This window comes from Triturus cristatus, chromosome 12 (genome assembly GCF_964204655.1).
Source record: "Triturus cristatus chromosome 12, aTriCri1.1, whole genome shotgun sequence".
In the NCBI taxonomy this organism is placed as follows: Eukaryota; Metazoa; Chordata; class Amphibia; order Caudata; family Salamandridae; genus Triturus; species Triturus cristatus.
Window position 1 is genome coordinate 847,386,511 of NC_140595.1, and position 21,652 is coordinate 847,408,162.

A 21,652-nucleotide genomic window follows, 5' to 3' on the forward strand; every position below is an offset into this window, starting at 1 on the left:
CTTAACAGGTCGGCAATCTGATTGTGAACCCCTGGAAGGTGTTCTGCAAGTAGGTATATGTTCTGGGGAACGACCCATCTCCAAATGTTCTGTGCGAGCTGGGACAGCAGGAGAGAATGTGTGCCTCCTTGTTTTTGTATATATTACATGGCTGTCATGTTGTCCGTACGGATGAGGACAGTTTTGTTCTGGAGATGTATTTGGAATGATTTTAGTGCTAGGAATATTGCCAGTAGTTCCAGGTAATTGATATGGAGCACTTTCTGTTGAGTAGTCCATTTGCCCTGAGTGGTGTGTCCTAGGAGATGGGCTCCCCATCCCGTGAGTGATGCGTCCGTTGTTAGCACTATTTGTAGAAGAGGCTCGAGGAACAGCCGCCCTTTGGACAGGTTTATTGTGTTCCACCATTTTAGAGAGCGATGTGAGCGGCTGTCCACCAACACCAGATCTGTTAGTTGTCCGTGAGCCTGGTTCCACTGACGTGCTAGACACTCTTGCAAGGGACGCATTTGTAGTCTTGCATAAGGCACAATGAAGATGCATGACGCCATCATGCCTATGAGTTGCATGAACACTCTTGCTGGAAGAGAGTGTTGGGTTTGAAATTTTGCGATTAGAGCTTGTATATTGGCTATCCTGGCTGGGCTGGGATATGCTGGGGCTTTGGAGGTATTTATGGTGGCTCCCAGATATTGATGTATGTGGGAGGGTTGGAGATGAGATTTGGGATAGTTTATTGTGAATCCCAAGCTGTGTAAGAGTTGAATAGTTTGGTGAGTGTGTAGAACGCATTTGATGAATGAGTTGGCTTTTATTAGCCAGTCATCTAGATACGGGAAGACATGAATTTGTTGTCTTCTGAGATGCGCTGCTACAACTGCTAGACACTTGGTGAATACTCTGGGCGCAGTTGTCACCCCGAATGGAAGGACTGTAAACTGATAGTGTTGTCCGTCCACCACAAACCTTAGGTACTTCCTGTGAGCAGGATGTATGGGAATGTGAAAATAAGCGTCCTTGAGATCTAGTGTGGCAAGTAACACGGCTTGTTGTAGTAGTGGGAACACTTGTTGAAGAGTGATCATATGGAAATGATCTGAGTTTATATACAGATTTAGGGGTCTGAGGTCGAGTATTGGTCTTAGAGTCCCGTCCTTTTTGGGGATTAGGAAGTACAGTGAGTATACCCCTGTACCCTGATGTTGTAAGGGAACTGGTTCTATTGCGTGTTTTTGAAGCAATGAGAGAACCTCTTGTTTGAGGAGCGTAAGATGGTCTGGTGACATGGAACGCTGCTTGGGTGGTATGTGTGCTTGGGTGGTATGTGTGCTTGGGTGGTATGGGTGGTATGGGGGGGGGGGGGGTAGTGGTGAGTTCCAGGCAGTAACCATACTGGATAATTTGTCTTACCCACTTGTCTGTTGTGATGGAGTTCCAGACAGGCAGGAACTGTTTGAGTCTTCCCCCGACTGGAGTGGAATGGTCTGGGGGGAGTGGAGGAAAGTCACTGTTTTGTGGCGGGGGAGGTACGAGTGTTGGTATTGCCTCGACCTCGTCCCTTGTTGTTGTTTCCTCTATATCCTCCTCTAAAATATCCTCTGCTGGGGGATGTTTGTTGAGAGGTTTTGAAGGTAGAGGAGGTGTCTGCTCCCATATACTTGGAGGCTCCTCTGTAGAAGGAGCGCCGAAAGGAGCCGCGTGGTTGTGGAGACTGCAATGCTCCCATGGACTTGGCAGTCTCGGTGTCTTTTTTCATTTTTCCGAGTGCAGTGTCTACTGCTGGCCCAAATAGCTGTTCTTGGTTAAATGGTTGGCTGAGTATGGTACTTTGTACTTCTGGCTTAAAGCCTTAAATGCGTAGCCAGGCATGGCGTCTGAGGAGTACACTTGTGTTTATTGCTCTAGAGGCGGTGTCTGAGGCGTCAAGTGCGCATTTAATTGACGCATTTGAGATGAGTTTTCCCTCTTGTATAAGGTCATTTGCCTGGGTCTTGTATTGGTCTGGCAGGTGTTGTAGCAGATTCTCCAACTGATCGTAGTGAGCCCTATCATAGCGTGCTAGTAGGGCTTGGGTGTTGGCAATACGCCAAGGATTAGCAGCTTGTGCTGCTACTCGTTTGACCGAGGCTTCTAATAGTTTGGATTCTTTGTAAGGGGGTGGTGTATCTCCCGTGGTTTGGGAGTTTGCGCGTTTCCTTGCGTTGGAAACGACCAAAGAATCTAGAGGGAGCTGTCCTTTGATGTAACAAGGATCTTCTGGGGCAGGTCTATATTTTTTCTAAATTCTTGGGTTAAGCACCCTGGCACGGACGGGGTCTTTAAATACTTCTGTGGCGTGTTTTGTGACACCTTTAATCATAGGTAGAATTTGTACTGTTTTCTGAGACTATTCAAACGTGTCTACGAGGAATCGTCCTCGGGTGCATCGTAGTGCATGGTGAAGCCATGTAAAAGTGCTGCCCCGTTAATTAGTTGTCCAAATCCCAGGTGGTCATCTGGAGGTGATGGTTTGGGGGGATATGGTGAAGGGTCAGGCATATCTGGTAGAGGGTATGCCCAATCATCCAATGGTGCGGTATCTGGATCCGTGAACGGATCATTAGGATCACCAGGATCACCCCCTCCCCTCATCATCATCATCATCCTGTGGAGGTGGTGTATGTGATGGAGATGGTAGAGGTAAGGGTGGTGTAGGCAGAGGGGGTGGGATAGAAGGTCGTATGGGAGAGGAAGGAGGAATAGGTGATGTTGCAGAGTCCTTCTTTCTTATAGGAACTGGGGCAGGTGTTGTGTCCAGTTTCCATTTCTTATATGGCACTGCAGTGACATGTCCAGTCTTTGGATTAATATAGATCCTTTTTTGTGTTGGATCTGGATGGAAAAGTTCTTGTTCTTCCCGAACAGATTTTGGCGCAGATTTGTTCGGTTCCGATCGATGTTTTGGTTGATCGGTCTAGTCTTTGGCTTTAGGAGGTGTATTATAGTCCTTAGCCGGTGGTTTTGGTGCCGATGAAGGTTTCGGTGCCGATGAAGGTTTCGGTGCCGATGAAGGTTTCGGTGCCGATGAAGGTTTCGGTGCCGGTTTATCTATGGGCCTCGATGTTTTCGGTGCCGAGGGGTCTTTTGTCTTCGGTGCCGAAGGTACAATTACATGCGGCTTGTTCGGGCCCGAGCCACCGGAAGGCTTATGTTTCTTCGGAGCCGAGCACGGAGGCGGGGCTTCTGAAGGGTGTTTTCGGTCTCGACTGAGGCCAGCTGGCGAAGTCTTGACCAATGCCTTTGGTTTTGGAGGGGTTGGGGCAGGGGCAGTGGTACTCACGCGTTGCCCAGGAGTAATGGGGTCATCTGAGTCGTCTGCTTCTGAGATGATTTGAAGTTCCTCGGAATCTTCTTCTGGGACATCGGGACCCTCATCAAAGATGTTTTCTGGTTCCGGGGCTGGTTTGTGTGCCATGATATGACGTCGAGCTCTTCGATCCTGAATGGTCTTTTTGGATCGAAACGCTGCGCAGGCTGGACAGCTGGCTTCGTCGTGTTCCGGTGATAGGCACAGGTTGCAGACTTTGTGATGGTCACTGTGCGGAAATTGTGCTCCACACAGGGGGCATTTTTTTAAACGGCGTCCTTTCCATGAGTCGTAGGCCTCACGGCGTGGATAGGCCCAACCGCCCGCGTCGACGTCCGGAATCGAGCCGATGAATTCGATGTCGAGTGAAGGTGCTTCGATGTAGTTGTTAGAAGGTTTTTCGCTTCGAAAAGCTTGTATTTGAGATTTTCAACCGGAGTGGAAAAGTTACATCCGAACCCAATGGCGGAAAAAAACAATCTGAGGATGGAGTGGATGCCCATGCGCACTGTAGTCCAAGGGAGGAGTCACCTATCTCGTGACCAAAGACTTCTTCCGAAGACAACAACCACCTGCAAGCATCCGAGCCCAACACCAGATGGTGATCTACTATCCTAAGTGTGTGATCTGCAGCTCATATGCCTCGAACTCGTTGTTCACCCCAGCAATGTAATCTATCTTGAGATGGACTCTGATGTATTACCCATCACCAAATGCCCTAGGCTAGAGCAGACAACTGCAGGGACAACGTGCCGCCCTGTTTCTGTAAGGTAGCCCCTGCTTAGCAGATGTGGCCCCTTTGGGTGCTGTGCCTTTTCCTCTGCCCCTGAAGTTATTTGTATATCCTTCTCTGTAGTAACCCAGAGGGTGTTTGCTGCTTCTGTTGCCTGCGGAAGGAAGTGGATGCCTCGGTGGTGGTTTTAGTCCCATCACAATACTGTGTGTGGCAAAAGGAGCCTCCGGCACGTGTGGTCTCCGAGGCGCCCGTGGCATTAGCGGTTTCAGTAACATTCTTGATCTTTTCCAGCATCCCCTCAAACTGTGGGCTGAACAGATGCTCGCCGTCCAAAGGCGAGCTGACCAGGCGAGGTTATACCTCTGGTTTAAAACTAGAAACCTGCAGTCAGGCATGTCAGCGCAGGACGCTAATATTTGTGCCACAAGCAGTGGTGTCTACTGCATTGAGGGCACACCTAAAGTTAGTGTTAGATAGAACTTTCCCCTCTGATATGAACTCCTGGCATCATTTTATACTGTTCCCGGAGCTGCTGCAGCAATCCTCCCCCTCCCCCCCCCCATCTCATCCCAGTGGGTGTGGTCGTAACGGGAGAGTAACCCCATCAAGTTGGCGATACTCCACGGGGCAGCAGACTGCATGCTACGAGTTTCCCTGATGTGGCACTTTTCATGCTCCCCCGATCTGGAGAGGGAAGGTGTCAGGGGGGACAGGACAATACCTTGTGCCCTGGGAATGGGCCCTTTTCCTGCAGTATGGACTACTGAGAAGTCAGGTGGCAGCTGTCCCCTCAGAGTGTGAAGCTTTACATTTTTTGTCCACCCAAGGCATGATGACTCTCGCATTGACTGGCTGTTTCAAGATATCATGGGCCGATTTGAACATCCCCCTTAGCATTGGCAAATACTGCATGGATCTCTGGGCAGTAGATAGTGTCTCCATGAAGAAGTCACCTTCTTCGGACTGTTTATGCATTTCCACCTTGTAGAAAGCACTATGCCCTCAGCAGTACCTCATGGTAAGCAGCAGTGGTATCCAGTGGGGAGGGCTTAGACAGACAGATGTCTGGGTCAGTGTCACCTGCGGCTCCATGTCATAATCATCCCATGGGCTCTCATGTGGTTGTGTGTCATAAGGTGTATCGTACCCATTTGGGAGACCCTGAACTATGCTTCAAAGTTTGAAGTAGGGAAACCCTGAGGTGACTGTGGGGTAGTAGAGAGGGTGGGCATGGAGGTGGTTTAGAAGAAGGTAAAGGTGGAAGAGGTGAAGTGTGAGACGAAGGTAGCCGTGGCAGAGGGGGTGGTAGAGATGTGCCCTTGACATGGCGCTGAGGTTTCTTGGGCATCGACTCAGATGGTGGATTTAGGTCCTCCTCAAAAGTCAATTACCTCTTAGGAGAAACAGGGCCTTTTGTCTGGGAAGCTGGTTTGGTCATGATTCATCCAGTCCCAGGCTGCATATGTATTTGCTGCTGTATGGCATCAATCTCCTCTTGAAGGCGCTGGAGGATTGATTGTTCCTGATTCCCCGAAGCAGTAGAGGACGGTGCTCGGGATTTCGGCTTCCTAGGCAGCGAGAATGGCTGCTGACCTGCCGCTACTGAGCCGGATACAGGCTCCACTCTGAGCTCGGCTTCGAGGGTGTCTTCAGTGAATCAACCAAGAACTAACCAAGTCAAAGGGTGTGGCTTAGAGACAGGCTTCAACACCAAGTCCCGAGCATGTGTCAGGGTTGATGCTTATTCTTGGTGCCAACAATAGCCTTGTGGCAGACCAAAGTGTGGCTGTGGCGTACTGGAGGTCTCATAGCTGGCATGTGAGCTCGATGCTGGACACTCTTGAGGGCGATGTTCGGCTTCCTGATGGTGTCAAGGGGTAGGTGGGGGGATACAGTAATCATTGCCGCCTGTCGATGGATGTGCACAGATGGAGGCTTGTCTGCTTTGATGCTGGTACCAGAGCCCTTCTCAATTTCAGACTCTGAGTCTATGCACTGGAAGCCTCTGGGCTGCAGTTCTCCCCTCAGTCTCCAGTTCTCGAAACAGTGGTGCACCACCGATCTCGGGACACTCCAGACCTGAGGCTGAAGCAATGCAACAATCCTGACGGTACTAGAGAGTTTTCTTGTTCCTGAATGCAAGGCACATGAAACAGGAGGCCTCCTGGTGGTCCGGGGACAGACATGGGTTGCACCCCTGGTGGAGGTCTGTCCTCTGGTACTTCGCTCGACACTTCGGGCAGTATCTGAATGGAGTTCTTTCCATTACGTATAGATTCTCTGGTGCCGAGAAATGGGCAGAGCCCTGAAGGCACTAGGCCCCATACAGGGTGTCAAATTTGTTCGACCACGGAACTGAAGCAAAGGCAAACTGATGCTTGGAACTGGTGCTGAGATGTACTGTTTTTTTTTTTTTTTTTAAATCGGGTTGATGAGTAAGAAAGGATCTGCGTGGTCCCTGCGACAACACCAATTGCGTCAAACCGGAGCTCAAAGGGACACGTCTAAAGCAGAGGGCGGGAAAAAAAATAGAGCAGATTACCATGTGGATTACGAGTAATGGGTGGAGTCATCGTACCTCGTGACTTGAACAACTTCTTCGAAGAAAAACAAGTTTCACACGTCCAAACCCAACACTAGATGGCAAGAGTGTGCATAGCATGTGTATCTACAGCTATACATGCCACAAGCAAAATATTTTCTATTAGTGGGGTGGGAGGAGGGGAGGCTAGGATTGAAACAGCTTATTGTCAATGTATATGTTATAAACAGGTTTTGCATTTCATTGGCATTCCTAATCAACTCTGCACTCCTACTGCAGAGGGAAAAGCTCACCCAGGACACTGTACCACGCTTAAAAAATGCTTTTAACTGGGTCGAGCAAAGGAATTAAAAAAGATTAGGAGAATCTTCAGCAAGAAATACGGACACCTACCTGTCTAATTCTATCAAAATTAAGGGCAAGAGGGCCAGCCCTTCTCTGATTTGACCTCAGGCTTTGGAACACACTGCTGTGCAAAAATAGACTGGTACATGCAGGAAAAACCTGCTATGTAAGCTCTTGAACTTTCTCCAACTCCAGCTGCGATTAGATAGTATTTACAAATGCATTAGATTTCGCCTTGGAGAACACTCTCTCCAAAACTAGGGCACTGGTAATAACATCTCTAGGTTTTACAGTGAGGGTTGGCTGAGTATGTGCACTAGCGAATGTGGTACCTTCTTTAATTTCTATATATTCATGTCTTAACATTATCATACCACTGCTTCCCACAGTAGGTCAGAATTACCACCGTGAAGACAGGACCAGCAATATGCTGGGATGGACACCATCATGCCATGTCATACGGGCCCACAATACATGAATACCATAATACAGGAGTCAGCAATACAGCAGATGCTGGGTTACAAAAGCTCACAAGAAGTCACGAATTAAGAATGCTTTGCAATTGATGACATTACAAAAATAATCACCGCCATGCTACCAGAACCTTCCATGTACCATGGATGCCCACAATAAGGCTGGGATAACCAGTGTTCTGCCAGGAGCAATCTCATGTCAGAGCGAGGCACCCCCATACCGTGGATGCCCCCCATATACCAGGATTGACACCATTATACCAAGGGCAGCATGTTATTTTATGTTATGTAGATGTGTAGAGCACACTAATCATCCGTGAGGGTATCTAGGCACTTGTGCAGGTATGTAGGTTTGTAGTCCCCGTGGAATATTTGAAAAGACAAGGTTTCAACTTCTTGTGGTACTCAAGAAGTGAGGAGGAGGCCCGATGGGCTGAGGGGCATCCTACCCACAAGGCCCATAAGTTGCCAAGAAATGCCACCACAAGGCGAGGGAAAGAAAATTACTCAGGTGCGCAACGGTCATCATCTTTTGGATGCCCACTGTAGAAAAGTAGGATCTGCTTTTATGGATACCCCACTTTTTGCTTGATGTAATGCTGTTTGACTAGTCTGACTGGGATCCCGCTACTCAGGACCTCAGTCTCTGCTTTCTCCCCTAAATTGGTTTGGTAAGTACTCAGGTACATCCCAGATTGGACACTGGCGTAACCTTATCAGTCCCTGGTATATGGTACTAAGGTACCCATGGCATAGATACACCAGGGGTCCCCCATGGGATGAAGCATGTCATGGGACACCATTCAATTTGTAACTACAGGCCTGCCATTGCAGCCTGTGTAAGCTGGTGCTAGCACCACTTACGAAAGATATGGGTTCACCAATATCTGAGGTCACTGCACTTAAAACCAATAAGTCACCCCTAGAACAGGCCTTTCAATTCTGAAGGTAAGGTGCTTGGTTCTAAGTGTGAGGGTACCCCTGCATGAGCAGGACACCCCTACAACCTATGGAGTCCATTTCTCCTGGGTTGTAAGTGAGAAAGCCATATAACATATAGAGGGGCACCACATCATTACGCGATGACCATCTCGAAACTGGCTGTAACGAATCCTATCATGTTTGGCATCAAACATGTTGGAATCATACCCCCACACCGTACACGGTGTGGGAGGTAGGATTCCATCCACCAGAAAGCTCCTTAGGAAGGCCCTCAGTGCTCCAGGTGTACCAGTCTTCCAGACCTGGACAGCAAGCTAGGGCTGCTGCCGGCCAGAGACACGTTTCTGCCCACCTGCTGCTGAGCCAAACTCGGGCAGGGGAAGGCAGACTAATAGGTATCCTGTCACAGGGAGGTGTGACCAACTCCCAGACAAGGTTTAGTGAATTTGGGGAAGGGCAGGGGCGCTTGCCAATGCCACATAGTCTGCGTGCAGGGCACAATTGGTGCCCTCCATGCATAGTCCAGTTCAAACCAGTTCAGGGAGCCGTTGGCTCTTGCTCTGGTGCGAAACTGGACAAAGGACAGGGGAGTATCCTCCCTCTTGTCCAGCCTCTCCTTAGGGAGAGACCCCTGAATCGTCCCAACCCTTTCCTTGGGGTATTTAAGGGCTTACCTGTATTAGTCATGGTCATTGTTAGACCTGGCATCATTGGCATGAGTCTCTCCTCCATTTTTTTCTGTTTGCCTCCTCTGTTTACGATGTTTTTGCTGGTTTATTGCTTTGGGCACTGTGCCACTGCTGATCAGTGCCACAGTGCAAGTGCTCCCTATGTTAAATTGTTATATTGATTGGTGTTACCATGATTGGCTTGGTTGACTTACTGTTCAGACCCTAGTCTAGTGCACTGCGTGTGCCAAGGGCGTGTAAGTTAACTGCTGCTGGTGGGCTTGCAGCACTGGTTGTGCCACCCACAGAAGCAGCGTGCAAAATGGGTCTCAGGCCTGCCACCGCGGCGCCTGCGTGCAGTCCCTGACTGCCATGTCGACTTGGTAAGGAAACCTACTTACCAGTCTCTAAACCTTCACTTTGCCACATTTCAGACACCTCTATGGTAGGCCCTAGGGCAGGGTGCATTGTTGGTAAAAGGTAGGTCATGCCCTGATGTGTGTGGCATGACCTAATAGTGAATTACAGCCATTTTCGTTTTTCACTATTGAAGGGCTACCTGCCTCCAATAGGCCAGACTGGGCAGACTGATTATTAACTCCATTATAATCTATCTGACTCAGGGAGCATGGTAGCAAGTCGAGTTTAGTATCCCTGAACTCAGAATTTAATAACACACCCTTTAGGATGGATGGTTTTTAAATTCTATGTTTGAAAATAGCACTTTTAGAAAGTGGCTATTTTCTTGTCCAACTATCTACCGGTCTCTGCTGGTTTGGTGTGTGTGTCAGGGGCTGGGTGGCTCCAGAGGTCTGAGTGAGTCAGTGTGGGGTGAATGGGGCGTTTACACGTAGAGTGAGGGAAGAGTAGCCTGCCCTGCCTGACACAATACTGGCTCCGCCTCCTGCTGGGCGACTGATAGCCCTGCTCCTGCCAGTGACAATACTGGCTCCGCCTCCTGCTGGGCGGCTGAGGACTCTGCCCTGCTCAGTGAATAGGCCAGGTGCCTCTGCCTGGCAACACCCACAACAAACCTGAGATGGTGGGAATTTCCCTGCTTGGACAAAGGGAACAAAGGAGAAAAGGGGTATAAGAGAAGGACCCCTGAACCAAGAACTCAGATCACTTCTGACAAGGAAACCTGTACCAAGGACAAGAAGCCTGCTGATCTAAGGACTTGCCTCCCCTTTCTGCCAGAGTGCTGTTTTGCTGTGGAGGAACCTGAAAGCTGCTTCTTTATTTTTGCCAAGGAACAAGGAGAGAGGAACTTGGTGTGTACTCTCTGAACACTTGCTAGGAAATCTCCAAGGGCTGGAAGAGTGCCAGTCTCCTGTTGAAGTCACAGGGCCAAAGGACTTCACCATCTGCTGAATTGCTGGAAAGTGTTGTTTCCAGTACACAAGGGAAAATCTGCAGTCTCGACGCCGCCGGGCCCGACCGACGCCAGCAGCAACGCCAGTGAGCAGTGGGTATCGGCCCCGGCTCCAAGTGACCCCGTCTCGACGCCGGTATCGACGCCAGTGAGGAGTGAGTATCGGCTCTACCTCCAAGCGACCCCGTCCCGACGCCGCTGCTGATCGCATCGACTCGACGCCCTTCTCGACGCCGTGAGCGCTGCTCCGGCCCGACATCCCTCGACGCCGCTGCGGATTGACCCGACTCCGAGGCACGACCTCGACGCCGATCTCGACGCCGTGGATCATCGTTTTCTTCGTTTCTCAAGGTACTGTACTTGTGGGGTCTGTTGCGACTCCAGGCTCGACGTAGCGCTCCTCGCGGTCGACGCCGAACCTTGGGAATCTTGTAGACTCGACGTCGTGTGACTCCTGTGGGGGTTACATTGTTGCCAAAGAACTGTGCTCAGAAGAATACTTTGCTAAAGAACTATTTGCCAAGAAGAAACCTTACTCGAACTATTATTTTTCCTTCCAAAGAGTATTTATTAAGACTGTGGTATATTTTTGTCGTTATTTGGTCTTGTGCTAAGCCTTATATAAAAATACTATTTTTATAATAACTTCTGTGTCGTGTCCATCTGTAGTGTATTCACTTTATTACTGTATGTGGTCATAAATGCTTAACACACTGCCTCTGAGATAAGCCTGTCTGCTCTGCCAAGCTACCAAGGGGGTAGCAGGGGTTATCTGAGTGTGTAATCCCCTTTCCCTGACTAGAGTTGGATGGTCCCTATTTGTCAGAAGTGTATACCTCTGCCAACTAGAGACTGCCGGTTCTAACATTGGTGGTCAGCGGTGAGGATCTTGAACTTTGCATTTATGACTCATGTGCAGTGATTAGTGTACGCTACATAGTGAAAGCAGACCATAACGCAGCCACAATCTGTTTTGGTAGGATATCCTATTTTTGTTCTCCGCTTTCCTGGATCTGATTTTTCTAAACACTGCCAGTTTTGACCATGGAGAATGCCGGAGCTGCTACACCTGTGGAGAATGTTGTGGGGGAATTCGATAAGGAGAAGATAGATTCCTACACGCTAAAAGATCTAAAAGGATTTTGCAAGCAGTTTAAAGTTCCTACCACAGGTGTCTCAAAGAAAGAGGGCTTCCTCAAAGCGCTGAAGGCCTGGTTAGAGGCCAGAAATCCCTCTGATCCGGTGGTGGTACCGGAAGAGGAAGAAGAAGAGGAGGAGGACGAGCCCACAGGTGGGCCAGTGTCATCTCCAGGCAGTAGTGCGTCCTCTAGGAGCCTTTCCCCCGAAGAATTAGAAGACAGGGAGAAGGAGAGGGGGTACAAGTTAGAAATGGCAAAACTTAAATTAGGAGGGCAGTTGGAATTAGAGAATGCGAGAAGCAAGAGAGAAGCTGAAATGGAGAGCAAAAGATTAGATTTTGAGAGAGAGAAATTAGCGTTTGAACGTGAGAAGATGGTGAGGGAGATGGAGCTTAAAACTAAGAGTTTAGAGTTGAATCCCTCTGGTGGCAGCACTCCATCTGTGCCTGCAGAAAGTAGGTTTTATTTTCCTAAAGATGTGATCAAGGATTACAGTAAGAATGAAGATATTAGCCAATGGTTTAAAGCGTATGAGTTAGCATTGTTGGCCCACCGGGTCCCTGAGAAGGATTGGGGAACGGGGTTGTGGAGCCGCTTTACAAACGAGGGGAGAGATACCTTGTTGAGCCTTCCTGCTGAGGATAGGATGTCTTATACTCATATGAAAGATGCTTTAATGCTGAGATATGGCTTAACCCCAGAAAAGTACAGACAAACCTTTAGAGAATGTAAGAAGTTGCCTGGTACTACGTGGGTTGAATATGTGTCTTTTTTCTGCAGAACCATGGATGGTTGGATAAAGGGTAGCAAGGTTGATAGTTATGATGCTCTTTATGATTTGTTTGCATGGGAGCACTTGTCTAATAACTGTTTTCCAGAGCTACGCCAGCACCTTGTTGATAGCAAGCTATCTAACCCTAGAAAACTTGCTGAGGAGGCGGACCGCTGGGTCAGTACCAGGGTCCACAAGGGTCCAGTGGGAGACTCAGCCAAAGGTGGGCAGGGTCCCCAGCAGAAGAGTGGGGGGGACAGGGGTAAACAGAGGGAGTTTCAGAAAGGGCCCCAAAGTAGTCCCCAAGGGAACCAAGGGAAGGGTTCCCAGCCTCCCCCTGTAAAGAAGCCAGAGGCCCCGACAGGTAAACCTGTTCACAGGGGCCCCATGACCTGCTATGCCTGTAAGCAGGTGGGACACCGTTATTATGATCCCCAGTGTCCCATGAAGGATTCGAATGCACCGCCGCGTGCACCCCCTCGGCAGGTAGCGAGTGTAGCCCTGGGAGGGGAGGAGATGGGTGCCCCCGGTGGGTGGGGTCCCGCAGAAATGTCCCTGGTCTCTTTAGGAGACGTGGAAATGGTCCCTCCAACCCCTCTGCCTAGTAACACTAAGAAATATAGGCAGTGGGTGACCATTAATGGCCATAGGGTGGAAGCTCTCAGAGACACCGGAGCGAGTGTGACAGCTGTCAAGTGTCACTTGGTGTCCAGAGAGCAGGTGGTCCCTCATGCATTCTACCCCGTTGTAGCTGCTGACAACTCACAGAGTCAGTGTGAGGTAGCTCAAGTTCCCTTTGAGTGGGGGGGGGTCTCAGGTACTCTTCAGGTTGCTGTGAGGCCCGCCATGCCTGTTGATTGTCTCTTGGGCAATGATTTGGAGGACTCCCCTTGGGCTAAGGTGGAGAGAAAAGCGCATCTGGAAATGTTGGGTCTGCCTGAGTGGGTGTGTGCGACCACCCGGTCCATGTCAGTCAGTAAGGGTGTTGATGGGGGCCCGGAGCCTGAAAGTATGGCCCAGGTCCCAACCGTGAAGAGAAGAGGCGGGGGGCGCGGGAAACCGTCCCCCATCGTTCCCGCGGTCCAGGAGGGAGCAGACCCTGAGGGGGATGCCCTGGAACCGACAGGAGAACAAGTGGCCGAACTGGGAGACCTGCCCGAGCTGACCCATTGGCAGCAGGATGGTGGTCCCTCCAGGGAGGAATTTTGTGCTGAACAGAAAGTATGCCCTTCTCTTGTGGGTATGAGGCAGCAGGCCTCAGCCCAAACGACAGGTGATCAGTCAGGATCACATTGGGTCTACTGGGAGAACGATCTCCTGTATAGCGAGCCTAAGGCTGCTGAACCTGGGTCAGCCCGTGTGCTGGTGGTACCCCAGCGCTTCAGAGCCTTCCTACTGGGGTTGGCTCATGACGTTCCGTTAGCTGGACATCTGGGGCAGGACAAGACCTATGACAGGCTTGTCACCCATTTTTATTGGCCTCAGATGAGAAGGGATTCAGATATCCATTGTAGGACATGTCAAACTTGCCAGGCAAGTGGGAAAAGTGGGCGGAAGCAGAAGGCTCCCCTCCAACCTTTTCCCGTCGTCAGTACCCCCTTTGAGCGAGTGGGAATTGACATTGTGGGGCCACTGGACCCCAAGACAGCCATGGGCAACAGGTTTATCCTGGTCTTGGTGGACCATGCCACCCGGTACCCGGAAGCCATCCCTCTCCGAACAGTGACGGCCCCCGTGGTGGGACGGGCACTGATGGGTGTTTTCTCCCGCATGGGGTTCCCCCGAGAGGTGGTGTCAGACCGGGGCACCAACTTCATTTCGAATTATATGAAGTCTCTGTGGAAGGAGTGTGGGGTAACCTACAAGTTTACCACTCCTTACCACCCTCAAGGTAATGGGCTGGTTGAGAGATTCAACCGGACCCTAAAAGGCATGATCATGGGTCTTGAAGAACCAATGAGGCGTAAATGGGACGTCCTCTTGCCATGCCTGCTGTTTGCTTACCGTGAGGTGCCACAGAAGTCTCTAGGGTTCAGCCCCTTTGAGCTTTTGTATGGTCACCCGGTAAGAGGACCTTTGAGTCTGGTCAAAGAAGGCTGGGAGCAATCTCCCAGGAAACCTCCCCAGGATGTATATAGTTACATGCTGGCCTTTAGGAACCAGACTCGGCGCTTCAGAGATCTTGCTCAGGCAAATCTGGAGGCCAGCCAGGAAGAGATGAAGCGGTGGTACGATCAGAATGCCACTCTGGTTGAGCTTCAACCTGGTCAGAAAGTTTGGGTCATGGCCCCTGTGGAACCTTGTGCGCTCAAGGACAGGTGGACTGGACCATTTGAGGTTGGGGAGAAGAAGAGCGATGTCACCTACTTGGTGGACTTGAAATCTCCCAGGAACCCCTTAAGGGTCCTGCATGTCAACCGGTTAAAGCCCCACTTAGAAAGGTCCGAAGTGGGCATGCTCCTTGCCACAGATGCTGGGATGGAGGAGGAGAGTGAGCCTCTTCCTGACCTCCTGTGTGCAAAAGAAAAAATGGGTCAGTGGATGGTGTTGTCCTCTCTGACACACTGACCCCTGAGCAGCAGCAAGATTGTCGCCATCTGTTGGTACAATTCCCTGATCTGTTCTCCTTAATCCCTGGTGTCACTCAGTGGTGTGTCCATGATGTGGACACTGGGGACAGCACTCCTGTGAGGCACAAGGCCTACAGGGTGACTGACAAGGTCAGAGCATACATCAAGGAGGAGGTCTCCAAGATGTTTGCCTTAGGGGTGGTTGAGTCCTCTAGCAGTCCTTGGGCCAGCCCAGTGGTCTTGGTCCCAAAGGCTGCAGCGCCTGGTGCTTCACCAGAACTTCGGTTCTGTGTGGATTACCGAGGACTCAATTCGGTCACCAAGACTGACGCGCACCCCATCCCCAGAGCTGATGAGCTCATCGATCGGTTGGGGGCTGCCCGGTACCTTAGTACGTTTGATCTAACGTCTGGGTATTGGCAGATCGCCTTGACTGATGGGGCAAAAGAGAGGTCTGCATTCTCCACACCCGATGGGCACTACCAGTTCCGTGTGATGCCCTTTGGGATGAAGAATGCCCCTGCCACATTCCAGAGGTTGGTTAACCAGGTGTTGGCCGGGCTGGAAGATTTCAGCGCCGCCTACCTGGACGATATAGCAGTGTTCAGCGCCAGCTGGGAGGAACACTTGCGCCACCTCCAGGAAGTGTTGTTGGCCCTGCGCAGAGCAGGCCTCACAATCAAGGCTAGTAAGTGCCAGATTGGGCAGGGTTCAGTGGTGTACTTGGGGCACCAAGTAGGGAGCGGCAAGGTGGCCCCCCTGCAACCCAAGATAGATACCATCCTGGCTTGGGAACCGCCCAAAACCCAGACTCAGGTGAGAGCCTTCTTGGGTCTCACGGGTTACTACAGGAGGTTTGTCAAGGGGTATGGCAACATTGTGCACCCCTTGACCTCGCTGACTTCCAGGAAGCAGCCGAGACTTGTGATCTGGACTGACGCCTGTCAGAAAGCCTTTGACACCCTGAAAACTGCAATGTGTACAGCACCGGTCCTCCAGGCACCCGACTTTTCAAAAGAATTCATTGTCCAGACGGACGCTTCAGAGCATGGTGTGGGGGCTGTTCTAGCACAGATGAATGAGGAGGGCCGAGACTTACCTGTAGCCTTCATCAGCCGGAGGTTACTTCCCAGGGAACAAAGGTGGAGTGCGATAGAGCGTGAGGCATTTGCTGTGGTCTGGGCGCTGAAGAAGCTAAGACCCTACTTGTTTGGGTCTCCCTTCCGGGTTCAGACGGACCACAGGCACCTCAGATGGTTAATGCAGATGAGGGGTGAGAACCCAAAGCTGTTGAGGTGGTCCATTTCCCTACAGGGGATGGACTTTACGGTGGAACACCGCCCTGGTACAGATCACGCCAATGCTGATGGTCTGTCCAGATTTTTCCGCCTTAGTGATGAGGACTCCCTGGGTGAAGGGTAGTTCTCCCCACATTTCAGCTGGAGGGGACACGTGTTAGACCTGGCATCATTGGCATGAGTCTCTCCTCCATTTTTTTCTGTTTGCCTCCTCTGTTTACGATGTTTTTGCTGGTTTATTGCTTTGGGCACTGTGCCACTGCTGATCAGTGCCACAGTGCAAGTGCTCCCTATGTTAAATTGTTATATTGATTGGTGTTACCATGATTGGCTTGGTTGACTTACTGTTCAGACCCTAGTCTAGTGCACTGCGTGTGCCAAGGGCGTGTAAGTTAACTGCTGCTGGTGGGCTTGCAGCACTGGTTGTGCCACCCACAGAAGCAGCGTGCAAAATGGGTCTCAGGCCTGCCACCGCGGCGCCTGCGTGCAGTCCCTGACTGCCATGTCGACTTGGTAAGGAAACCTACTTACCAGTCTCTAAACCTTCACTTTGCCACATTTCAGACACCTCTATGGTAGGCCCTAGGGCAGGGTGCATTGTTGGTAAAAGGTAGGTCATGCCCTGATGTGTGTGGCATGACCTAATAGTGAATTACAGCCATTTTCGTTTTTCACTATTGAAGGGCTACCTGCCTCCAATAGGCCAGACTGGGCAGACTGATTATTAACTCCATTATAATCTATCTGACTCAGGGAGCATGGTAGCAAGTCGAGTTTAGTATCCCTGAACTCAGAATTTAATAACACACCCTTTAGGATGGATGGTTTTTAAATTCTATGTTTGAAAATAGCACTTTTAGAAAGTGGCTATTTTCTTGTCCAACTATCTACCGGTCTCTGCTGGTTTGGTGTGTGTGTCAGGGGCTGGGTGGCTCCAGAGGTCTGAGTGAGTCAGTGTGGGGTGAATGGGGCGTTTACACGTAGAGTGAGGGAAGAGTAGCCTGCCCTGCCTGACACAATACTGGCTCCGCCTCCTGCTGGGCGACTGATAGCCCTGCTCCTGCCAGTGACAATACTGGCTCCGCCTCCTGCTGGGCGGCTGAGGACTCTGCCCTGCTCAGTGAATAGGCCAGGTGCCTCTGCCTGGCAACACCCACAACAAACCTGAGATGGTGGGAATTTCCCTGCTTGGACAAAGGGAACAAAGGAGAAAAGGGGTATAAGAGAAGGACCCCTGAACCAAGAACTCAGATCACTTCTGACAAGGAAACCTGTACCAAGGACAAGAAGCCTGCTGATCTAAGGACTTGCCTCCCCTTTCTGCCAGAGTGCTGTTTTGCTGTGGAGGAACCTGAAAGCTGCTTCTTTATTTTTGCCAAGGAACAAGGAGAGAGGAACTTGGTGTGTACTCTCTGAACACTTGCTAGGAAATCTCCAAGGGCTGGAAGAGTGCCAGTCTCCTGTTGAAGTCACAGGGCCAAAGGACTTCACCATCTGCTGAATTGCTGGAAAGTGTTGTTTCCAGTACACAAGGGAAAATCTGCAGTCTCGACGCCGCCGGGCCCGACCGACGCCAGCAGCAACGCCAGTGAGCAGTGGGTATCGGCCCCGGCTCCAAGTGACCCCGTCTCGACGCCGGTATCGACGCCAGTGAGGAGTGAGTATCGGCTCTACCTCCAAGCGACCCCGTCCCGACGCCGCTGCTGATCGCATCGACTCGACGCCCTTCTCGACGCCGTGAGCGCTGCTCCGGCCCGACATCCCTCGACGCCGCTGCGGATTGACCCGACTCCGAGGCACGACCTCGACGCCGTGGATCATAGTTTTCTTCGTTTCTCAAGGTACTGTACTTGTGGGGTCTGTTGCGACTCCAGGCTCGACGTAGCGCTCCTCGTGGTCGACGCCGAACCTTGGGAATCTTGTAGACTCGACGTCGTGTGACTCCTGTGGGGGTTACATTGTTGCCAAAGAACTGTGCTCAGAAGAATACTTTGCTAAAGAACTATTTGCCAAGAAGAAACCTTACTCGAACTATTATTTTTCCTTCCAAAGAGTATTTATTAAGACTGTGGTATATTTTTGTCGTTATTTGGTCTTGTGCTAAGCCTTATATAAAAATACTATTTTTATAATAACTTCTGTGTCGTGTCCATCTGTAGTGTATTCACTTTATTACTGTATGTGGTCATAAATGCTTAACACACTGCCTCTGAGATAAGCCTGTCTGCTCTGCCAAGCTACCAAGGGGGTAGCAGGGGTTATCTGAGTGTGTAATCCCCTTTCCCTGACTAGAGTTGGATGGTCCCTATTTGTCAGAAGTGTATACCTCTGCCAACTAGAGACTGCCGGTTCTAACAGTCATGGGACAAGATTCATTTCAGATACCACTTCTTCTCCAACTGTCTGGGCACTCTGGATTTCGCTCTGGGCATCAAGGCTGCAACCGGGAAGACTCCTGCTGCTCCTGATCTCGGCGCCCTCCTCGTCTGCTCTAACGCCTGTGCCTGTGCACCATACAGGAACCTTCCAAGGCCTGTGGGCATCCAAGACATCTGAAGTAATCTCCTATTAAGTTAAGGAGTCACTTCCCTGCATCTGCAGGCACCACAACTAAGCTGACCAGTCTGCTGATCCTGGGCTCCCACGGACTCCGAAAGGCTCAGCAACACAGGTGGTAGTTCTTAACATCCCTCGAGGCCTGCCCTGTCTTCTCACCAAGTTTGAGGCCAGAAGCCCTCGTCGAAGCCGCAGGAACCGAACCCCTGTGCACCGCATCGACTTGCAGTTGCAAAGGCTTTTTGGCTTCCTTCCACCAAGATCTTCAGGCTCCAAGTAGCCCCAACCTCAAGCATCTCCAGTGACCAAGATCTTCATCCTCACCGCATCCTTTGCACCGTGGGCCTGCATCTTTGGTGAGCTGCTCGAGGTCCTCTTGCGACTCCAGTGCCTCTGGCCTGTGGATCCTCTTGAGGGTCATCTTTGAATTCTTTGGGCTCCCCTGATTGCTCGGGGCCTGCCCTGACTCTCTTGCTTGTGGCTATTCTCCTGGACCTTGCTGGTCCCGACATTGTACCTTCTTCAACTTCCACGTTGGTTGCAGTTGCCAAAGCTTGTTGGGGCTCCTGCCGGACACCGACCCCATAACTCTCGACATCCAATGTGGGACAGCTCATGTACGGCTCCTGGTCTTCCACAGCATCGCCTGGTCCACAAAACTGCAGCTTCAAGGTCACCGTCAGCTCTCCTGCAACACTCAACATCGGTGGGCATTCGTCTTCTGTGCCACCTGGTCACTCCTGAGTGGCATAGACTCTGTCCCCTTTGCTTGCAGGTTCTTCACATCTTGAATCCACCTTTGGATTCCACCGGACACTTTCACCTTCCCCAGCAGCGGCATCTTCCTGAAGTCCTCCATTGGGTTTGACTGCAGTTTACGACGCCACTTCACACCTATGCACCCGGCTTCCCTAGTGCAGGTATCCTGGTTCCAAATGTATCCACGGGTGGGGTGGCTCTCCAACCTTCTGTCTTCCACGGGGTTTCTTCAGGGTACACTGGGAAGGGTCCTGCAACCGAGACTTACCTATTGACTTTTATTGAGCCCGGGTCGTGATCCTACTCTGAACACGGCCTTTGTGGGGCTCCTGGTTACTTACCTTGGGTAGGTCCTTGGGTCCCCGGCACTTCTACGTCTTTTGGGTATAGTCTTGACTTGAGTCGTGGTTCACATACCACTTTTTTAGTCTATGGTTTGGTCTCGCTCTGGTGACCACTGTATTTCTGCGCTACTTACCTGTTTTTAATGCAAAGTATTGTGGCCATTGTGTATTTCTACGGCTAGGAGATATTTGAACGTACGTGTTAGTGAGTGTCTTATAATAAGTACATATTTTTATAAATACACTGTGTGGTTCTTTTTCACTTAACCTACACCAATAAGATTATGCTCTGGTAAAACAAGCTGCTTTACACTCCTTCTGAAGGCTGCTCTCCCCAGCAACCACTTGGAGAGCTTTCTAAGGTTGTCAAAGACCACTAAAATCACCATAAGGGTTGTCTGGATTGGTGCAGGGTGCCCACTTACATAAGTGAGCATCATATTCCAAGTCAGCCTCTCACACCCACAATTTGCCAAAAATTAGCACAATTACGCAAAGGCCAATGTTTAATCAGGATGGGTAATGGGCACCATCCCATGGATGGCCAAAAGTTGCCAAGAATTAGCACAAAGTGCCGGACGAATATTTTACCACCATGGCAGTAACAGTAATACACACCCCTCAGATATTTACAATCACACGCAAAGCCTTTTTATTTATCATATTTTCTTATCGCTGCCATCTGACTCCCACTGCTCAGAATGCTAAGAGCGCTCAGCTGCGTGGAGGAGGGGACACGCATCAGTGCCTCAGGGAGAAAGTGTGATGTTGAGCATCTCTCATCCTTCTCCTCCTCCTCCTGTTGTTGCTTTGTTTCCAAGTGGGTGTGGGTGCTGCACTTGGTACCAGGCTTGAGAAGAAACAAGCGCAGCAACACTGGCAGAGGGATTCTCCCAACTTCTTCCCTTGCCCCGCCACAACGATGGCGTGGCAGACTTCGTTTTTTCCCCTTGCAATGCAAGCAGAGGGTTTTACCCTCAACTGCACGCAAACAGATGCTTTACTTTCCATTGGCAACATCCCACGGAATTCTGTCCCTGACCCTCCACATAGCGTTTCATCTCAATGAGCCGCTACATGCCACTACTGAAACAAAACTTCAAATCATCAACAAAATTATTTGGTCCAAAGCACAATGACTTGCTAGTCTCTAAACAGTGATAACGCTGAGCCACAAAACTGGTTTACGATACTATTTCCAGTGCACTGGATTGTGCTCTCATATCTTGCCATCCATGAAACTTGTAAATGAACACTTCTATTTTTTTAAACAAGGTTCAGAGGCCTAACACAGCTTCACGCCACCCAATATCTGCACTGGAAATAACAACGGTTTCCCCGAAGGACTGTAGATTGAGCTTTAAGGAAGGGCTGATGAAATTGCTACAGCCATCGGCCCAACCGGATTCACTTAAGGGACTGATTTGCCAAAAAGAATGATCCCTTCCAACACAAGTCTGCTTTTCTGAATAGTTGCACATTTTCTGCAAATGATCATCCATTCGATGCGACCTCTTCTGGGCCAGGCTGGAGGTTTGGGGGTTAAGTGCAACTTCAAGCACTAGGATTCAGCACTTGTATATATTAGCACAAGCTGAGCATTGCATTGGCAGCACCTGCAAGCAGATCAGAGGCATCAACGTATTATGGGATAGCAGGAGGGCGTGTTGCCAACCCTGCTATTGGAGCACACATGCCTGTAGGGAAGAAGATTCTATCATCCTAAGGTAAGGAGCCGCTCTACTTTGTCCTCTGAAACATATGGATTACAATTTGTGAGAAGTTGGCCT

The 21,652-nt window shown here is 50.4% G+C and overlaps 1 protein-coding gene across 1 annotated transcript in view; it reads right to left on the bottom strand.

The window, feature by feature from the left end:
- LOC146783063 (dnaJ homolog subfamily C member 3-like) overlaps positions 1-21,652 on the bottom strand; it is a 206,076-nt gene that overhangs the window by 93,301 nt on the left and 91,123 nt on the right. The gene's annotated exons all lie outside the window — the stretch shown is intronic.